Source organism: Coptis chinensis, unplaced genomic scaffold (assembly GCF_015680905.1).
Source record: "Coptis chinensis isolate HL-2020 unplaced genomic scaffold, ASM1568090v1 utg2425_pilon_pilon, whole genome shotgun sequence".
Taxonomy (NCBI): domain Eukaryota; kingdom Viridiplantae; phylum Streptophyta; class Magnoliopsida; order Ranunculales; family Ranunculaceae; genus Coptis; species Coptis chinensis.
The window spans coordinates 137,939-145,511 of record NW_028238128.1 but is presented as its reverse complement, the minus strand read 5'-3'; the positions used below and the strand labels follow the sequence as shown (position 1 = coordinate 145,511).

The window sequence follows — 7,573 nt, the reverse complement described above, 5'->3', positions numbered from 1 at the left end:
TCACCCCATCTCAGCAAAAACAATTAGTTTAATCCACTATCCTGCAAAACAACCTTTAGTTGTAATATCATAAAACAAAACGTAACGTGTAAGTCTTAAAATAATAACTATATATGCAAGAGGAAATGATTATTTCAATAACGTTTAACGAGTGTCTTTAGCAGCACATCGTTTTTATGTCTTACCTAGTCTTATCTACCACAATTGCTCCCCTCAATCGAGCCGAACATGCATATCCACATGCCTCTCTCACATAATAGAACCACTCCGTGCGTAATTACCCTAAGTGGGATGTTGCATACCAAAATTACGTGAGTAAGCCTTTACTAGGCATAACATATCGCACGTCTCGTTCTGAATTGGTGATGAGATAATCAAAGCCATCATTTGGTTACAAAGGCTCCAACTCCTCCAAGTTCCCTTAAATTCAAGTTAGCTCTTCAAATTATCTTAAAAATATATACAACTTTTATATTTATCACAAGAGTTGTGGTAGCTAACACTACAACATAAATAACATACAATAGCATGTGCCGAGTGCTATCATAGATCTATGATAACATTTCTAGAATGCTAAGGCAAACTATGCTATCTTAGGTCCGTAGAAAAGATAGCATTCTCAAGTGCTATTACTAAATAAGCCACAACAGTTCTTTAGCGTTGTTATTGAGTACTTGTATCACTTTCTGAATGCCACCATAGAATCTACTCATATAATTGTAACAGAGTGCAATAATAGATGAGACAAAGATAACACTCTCTAGAAGCCATCATTGAATGCATAATTATTGACGTTCTTAGCATGCTCTATTATGCACTATTAGTGATTACAAAATATAACCAAATTCTAAATGCTATCATATGCAATGCAATATTACCGCTCACACTTTTAAATCTAAATAGCCGAATTTTTCAACCAAGCCTAATGGTTTATATGAAGGAATCATGTTAAACCTGCAAGTTAAACATGCAAGGTTTATAACATTTGAACAAGTTTCACATAAACAAATCGAACGAACGATTGTCTAATACATGCACATATACACGTAGATCAGACACACTACCTTAACATAGTTTCAACAGTACATATAAGTTTCTTCTTTTCACAAAAATTACAAAATGATACATGAGTACATGACCCAATGATATATAGCAAAATTCAGCTACCCACCAATGCTCCAAAATTGATAAGAGACGGAATGTAGTACCATCACCATCACCTGCAAGTTTATCAAAAAACTTGTTAGTTCTCCTTTGCAATGCCAACAAGAGGACCCTCAGAAACTTGATGGGAATTCTGGAAAGATGTCAAATCACCTTAGGCCAAAATATAACCAAAGAAAAGTGCAAGTTCTTCTTAAGCAACATGCATCATCACAAAATGCAGGAGATAGAGGAGCTACTAGGCATCAAAGAAGGAGAACTCCCCGAAAAAGGGGATCCCACTATTTCAAGGCAGAGTCACTAAAGCTTTAATGGCACCACTGACTGAGAAGAATCACAAGCTGGGTTGGGAAGAGCCTCTCATTTCAAGCTAGTGTGGAACTCATATTTTAGCATATTTTCCAGATTTACCACAAGCTGGATTATATGCCATTATTTGTCCCGGTGCTAGTTTAGGGGGAGAGGAAATAGAGCAGGGACTGGCCCTCGTACCCGCCGGGGGGGGGGGGTGTGGTTTGCCTTAGGAACATCCATCATAAGCTTTCTATAAATTCCTAAAGAGTGCAGTCATGGTGGCATAAAAAAAGGGACAGGCATTCAAATGAGGTGGGGGCTTCTAATTAAGAGATCCTATGTGAGATAGATCAAGGGCAAGCATTGACTATTGTAGGATATTGTGATACTACTATATACTACTTATAAAAAAAATATCATGTAAGTTATATATCATACCTACAATACTCTGTCATTCCTTCATCCTCTTCCATTTCGTCACCTGTTCGTCTTCGTCTTCCTCTTCCACAATGTCGTTTGAGGGCACCATGATTATATGATTGGTTGGCCAAGCAATTGCAGTACCTACAGCATCCTAGATTTTTTTTATGTCAGAATTTGGCTTCCTCCACAGCAATGATGAACCTTTTAGGGACTTATCAACCCAAACTTTTGAGGCATTTTTGCCAAGAGGCTTGAAGTGCACCACTTTATCAGGATTATTTGTCACCCAACATCCCTTAGCTACTATTTCACTAGGATTCATCCAATTAAGCAACTTGCATTCGCCACTTTCTTTCCAAACATTATTTTCACGTTGTGCCTATGAACAAAACACTCAAATTTACGAGACCAGAAAAGTCAAAACTAAGTCCTAACCCAATTATAGATCTAAACAAAAGTATATATAAACCCAACTAAGTAAGCGTCATAACAATTCATAATCACATAAGAAAATCTCCCTCCTTAGTCTGAACATAAGTTGCTATTAATTGCAAAGTTTCACTTGATCATAGAAATATTTAGGCTGGTATATCTAAAAATATTACATGCTAGAAAATGACATTGCATAAAAACATGTACAACACAAAAACAAGAACCCACTAATATCGCAAGGTCCATATAAAAAATCACATGTTAAGGAGATAAGTCTGCTTGTATCATTTGATTATTTCTTACAGCACCACACCTCTACAAATATGAAGCGATGACCACGATAAAAGGGAATACAAGAAAAAAAATATAGAATTAAGCATCTAGAGTTAATAATAACAGTGCCACGGGAATAAAAGAAATAGTCGAACCTATGAAGCATATGAGTTTTCTTGCATCACTTGATCATTTCTTATAGATTCATGGCTCTAATAAGATTGTAAATACGTTGTGAGATACACTTCCCAAACCAAGAGAAACCTCTACCAAAGGTAACAAAAACAATAAAAGGACATACAAATAATTTAGTATAACCTCTTGGGTAAATCCATTTTGTTACATCATTTGCTCATTTCCTCCGGATTGTTGATCCTACAAAAACAAAATAGCCATGTTAAGGTTTAAAATACACTTATGAAGTAGTTCTCGTTGATAGGTCTTTCTAATGCACTTGAATTCATACCCAAACAACAAAAAGAAGAAAGTTTTGAACTTACCTGGTTTATCAACTTATCTATCAAACTCTTTTGATCGATAATTATGTGACCCAATCACTGAATTTGTTCCATCATTGTTTCAACTTTTTGTTCTAGTTGAGTCACTTTTGCATTGCTCTGTGCCCTAACCTTAAGCTGAGATGAAGTAACTCCAGCTCCTACCCCTCTAAACCGACCATGGCGCTTGGGTCCAAGTACATGTGCAAATGCATCTTCTCTATAGGAAAGGGGAGACACATTTGAAGGTTGTGAACCCTTAAACTCTTGAACTTTTTTCTGATTTACACATAAGAAATCAGTCATTAAATAATAACTTGTAACTCAAAAAAATCAAAAGAATATGCACTTCGATGTTTACCAAACAATCAGCAACAACTTCATTGGATGCTTCACCACTCTTCTTTGTATGGCCACGACACCAAACATCGACACGAGTTATAGATGAAGGGTCTGAACTCTTTTTTTTTCTTCTACAAATAGAGTATCCACAAAACAAATCATACATTGAATATTATTTAACAACTTCATTTCTAAACACTAAAAACATCACATGTTCAAATAAACCTATATCACGTGTCCAAATAAACCCAGCAGGTAACTCAACAATTAACAGTTGTGGTAATAAACCTTTTAGACGGTATCCAAGTCTGACGCTTTAGTTGGTAGCACACAAACAAATTCAAATCTTAAAAAGTTTATTAATCCTCCTATAAGGTGCCTTTTCTAGGTCAAAATCAAATGTCAAACAGTATAGTCAGCATACTAGTGATCCAAGAGAATACCATTTCTTCTTCCATGCGTGAATATCCCTTGCGACTGCCTGTATAAGGGAGGACTTGTTTCCCTTTCATTGCCTTGAACTTCCTACTCATCTCTTGCAACAAAAAGAAAACTTTATTGAAAGGAACTTGTACAAAACTTTATCTAATGCTGAGAAAAAAAAATAATGTTCCATTGTTATCTTTACGATGAAGTCCTTCGATAACCTTCGTTTTTTAAATATATCCCACTCCACTTGTACAGTGCCACCAGGCTTAAGTTTCTTCAAATCCTTTCTCTTAGACTTGGTAAGTTTCCCCTTAGTCGTGATTTATATGCTCGCCAAAGTTTTCCCACCATTTGTAGCGTATAAGCTTTCTATTTAGAAAAAAAGTCGACTTCTGCAGCTTTTAACAAGTGTGAAAAAATGATAAATGTAAAATGTATAGTCTACCTACGAAATGAACGATGAATTCAAAACGTAAGTAAACTAAACTGAACTTTTACTAGTCTATTTATCAAAGTTTTCTTCTACTCTCGATGTAATGAGATAAAGTGGAGTAGGAAGTTCGTTCCACTCTTAGTCCTTCCGTATGCTTGTGTTCTAGTCTCAATACTCTACTTAAAGCCAATGAGAGCTTTACGAAGGGGCAACTAAACTATGGTGCAACTACCCACAAGATGCAACTAGTCGATTATCAGACAACTATGGGAATGCTACGGTGATTCTATGATAAGGAGTTAGAGGGGGATTGATTCCACCTTAACTCAACTTAATCCACTAACGACGAAGTCGTCAGAATCCGAATTGAATCGCTACGCAGAACAAGCGGTTCTTCCTAATCCCTAATTACACATGGCATTTCTACCAATTAATAACTAGCATGTGAACAATTAAACCCATTCTCATGGTGAACTAATTATTTTTTCGTGGAATAGAAATTACGACGACTCTACGATAAACGGAATCAAGCTTTCATCAAGGCTTCTCAACCCCTCTAATGGAGGTTTAGCCTTGAATCATTCAAATCATTTCCATTTAAATTAAAACTACACATAATAATAAGCATTAAAATTTACTAATTTAAACAATAACGAAATCTAAATTAATGACTAAAATGAAATAAGAACAAGAATTGAAATTAGATCTAGAAATGGAAATGACAAAATCGAAATTGATAAAAAATACTACTTTATTGATCTAATCAAATGGAGAACAAGATCCAAAGGTTTAATCTAATAAAGGATTTGACTACTAATTAAATAAAACAATTAAATCTAGATCTATAAGCTATTTTAATGGCTACTTTCTATTCTAAGCTATCTACCTAACCTAACTGCCATTGACTGCCATTAACACTGAGTCAAGCTTTTGTTTTTATACATCCAGATCCAAAAATCGTGCATGGGCTTGGAGCCATATTTTGGGCCAGAGAATCGGCCCAAAACCCAATTCTTTCAAATCAAAAGGCCTCTTCACCGCAGTTGGCTTCCACAGACTTTTCGTCCACTTATGCTCCTCTGATTGGGTCAAGGCTTAGGCCATTGCAAATCTCTTTCCGAGCCGGTCGTTTTGACATAAGGTAGGCCTCAATCCGAGGTCCGAGTCCAAAGATATGGCATTCGAAGTTCTCACGACTTTTGCTCCTTTATCTCGCTAAAGTGGCACATTTCTCGCACATAATGGACTTTGAAGCCCTGAAATGCATAAAACACGTAATCAGATTAACTCTTACTTATTATTCACATAATTGGTCTAACAGTATGATTATTAAGGGGTTAAAACTACAGTTTTGGGCTCTTATCAAAAAACAAAAGATAAACTTTGTCAACTACCAAAAACGTCGACTACCAACAACCTTTTGCTTAGTTACAGGAACAATTAATCCTAGCTTTGCAAGGCTTGAATTGATCCTACATAAACAAATTACAAGTCAATGAAACAAGTTAGGGCATTTAAAGCAAAAAAATACGATTTTGACACACGAACAACTCATGTATCAAATAAGTTAGGGCATTTAGTTATAAACTAATATTCAAAAACCTAAACAAACACAATCAAACAAAAGATAAAAAAATACGACATTAATGAAGAAAGAAAATAAATTTGGAAAGATTAGAACAAAAAAAAAAAATCCCCAAATTGGGGAAGAATGTTCTTTGAGAAGCAAAGAAGCCCCAATTGCACAAATCTTCGAAGCAAGCAAGTTTATGAGTTTTAAATTTGTTAACAGAGATAGGGTTCGAAATTTTTGTCGGAAGTAGTCAATAGTGTGAAGAAAGTATATGAAAAAAGAGTTTCCACTTTTCATGACTAATATCTATGGGGTTTTGTTTGGTGGACAGAAGCAAAAATAATTGGGGTTTTTGGAGGGAAGAGAGGGCAGGTTTCTCAATTTTCACCAAAATATTTTTAGTGGGGGCAGCAGGAGAATATACAATAACACATTAAAAGGAACGTGGTTTTTTATGGGAAATATTATTGTGTTTGCCCTGATATTCAGGACGTTTCCATACCGAAATATTTTGTTTTTTGATTTACTGACTTTCTCATAAGTGTGACACCTAATATTGCGCTCATTTGCCAAATGCAATAACTCAAACTCTTTCACAGCCTTTAAGGAAAAACGCTATCATAAAACTGCTATCATAGGGCATTATTGTTGTAGTGTAGGGACTATGATTTTGTGTTCTAAAATTTCTAAGTGACACTTTAACTTGTCAACGGAAAGTCCAATTAAATATCCACATTTAAACATGTCTCAAATTTATCCAAAGACATTGTTATACTATTTCATAGCAATGCAATCATAAATATAACACCAACATTATTTACGTAATTATTCCTAAAAAATGTTGCATATATAGAGGACACACACCTTAAAATAACAATGATATTATATCATTAATAAATGGAGTTAGAATGGCCAAGAGAATGCAACATATATAACACACCATGACATTGGTAGTTAATTAATATAGTGTATTTTAGATGTACTAAATAATCATAAAAAGTGATAGGATGCAGATCACTATATAGCATTTATAACATTAATTTTAATATTTACAGAAATGCCATTAAGGTTTGGAAAGACTACAATACACATCATCATCAGTGATCACAAGCGCTACAGTACGCATCAGTAATGATTACAGTGCTACAATACACACTACATCTACAACACACATCATTAATAATCACAATCGCTACAGTGCATGCTACAACTACAATATACATCATTAATAATTACAAATGCTACAGTACGCGATACATTGCATGTTCATAGCATTTTAGAAAAACAAAGTTTATAACGCGCACTTAATAAAAACAACGTGATTTATTAAAAGCAAAGCAAAAATTCGTTGGTTGCATAACCATTAATGAAATTTTCATTCTAACATATAAACTTTTAATGGAATCTAAGTTAACAAAATCAACTATTTCTTATATTAAACTAGCATTTACAATAGCATACATTAAATCATAAATTTAACAATATTCAAGTTTTCGTTCGCACACAACAACAACCACCAAAATATTTCTTTCATAGTATGAATATTATATTTTGATACAAATAAAAAGAATGGCAACTCACCTCTTGTATCCGCAAAAAAATATATATACAATAGAAATTATGTTACACCACGCCAACAATCGAATCCAAAGCTAGCTAGGAGATGCACAAATCCGCCCTTTCTCATTTCTTTTAGTTAACTTGTTTAGTTCT

At 34.5% G+C, this 7,573-nt stretch overlaps 1 long non-coding RNA gene across 1 annotated transcript; it reads right to left on the bottom strand.

Moving 5' to 3' along the window:
• Nucleotides 1-1,049: 1,049 nt before the first annotated feature.
• Nucleotides 1,050-1,938, bottom strand: LOC147473503 (uncharacterized). Its single transcript, XR_015210411.1, has 2 exons — nt 1,897-1,938; nt 1,050-1,220 (listed from the first exon to the last, which is right to left on the bottom strand). It is a non-coding gene; the product is annotated as an uncharacterized LOC147473503 (long non-coding RNA).
• Nucleotides 1,939-7,573: the final 5,635 nt, after the last annotated feature.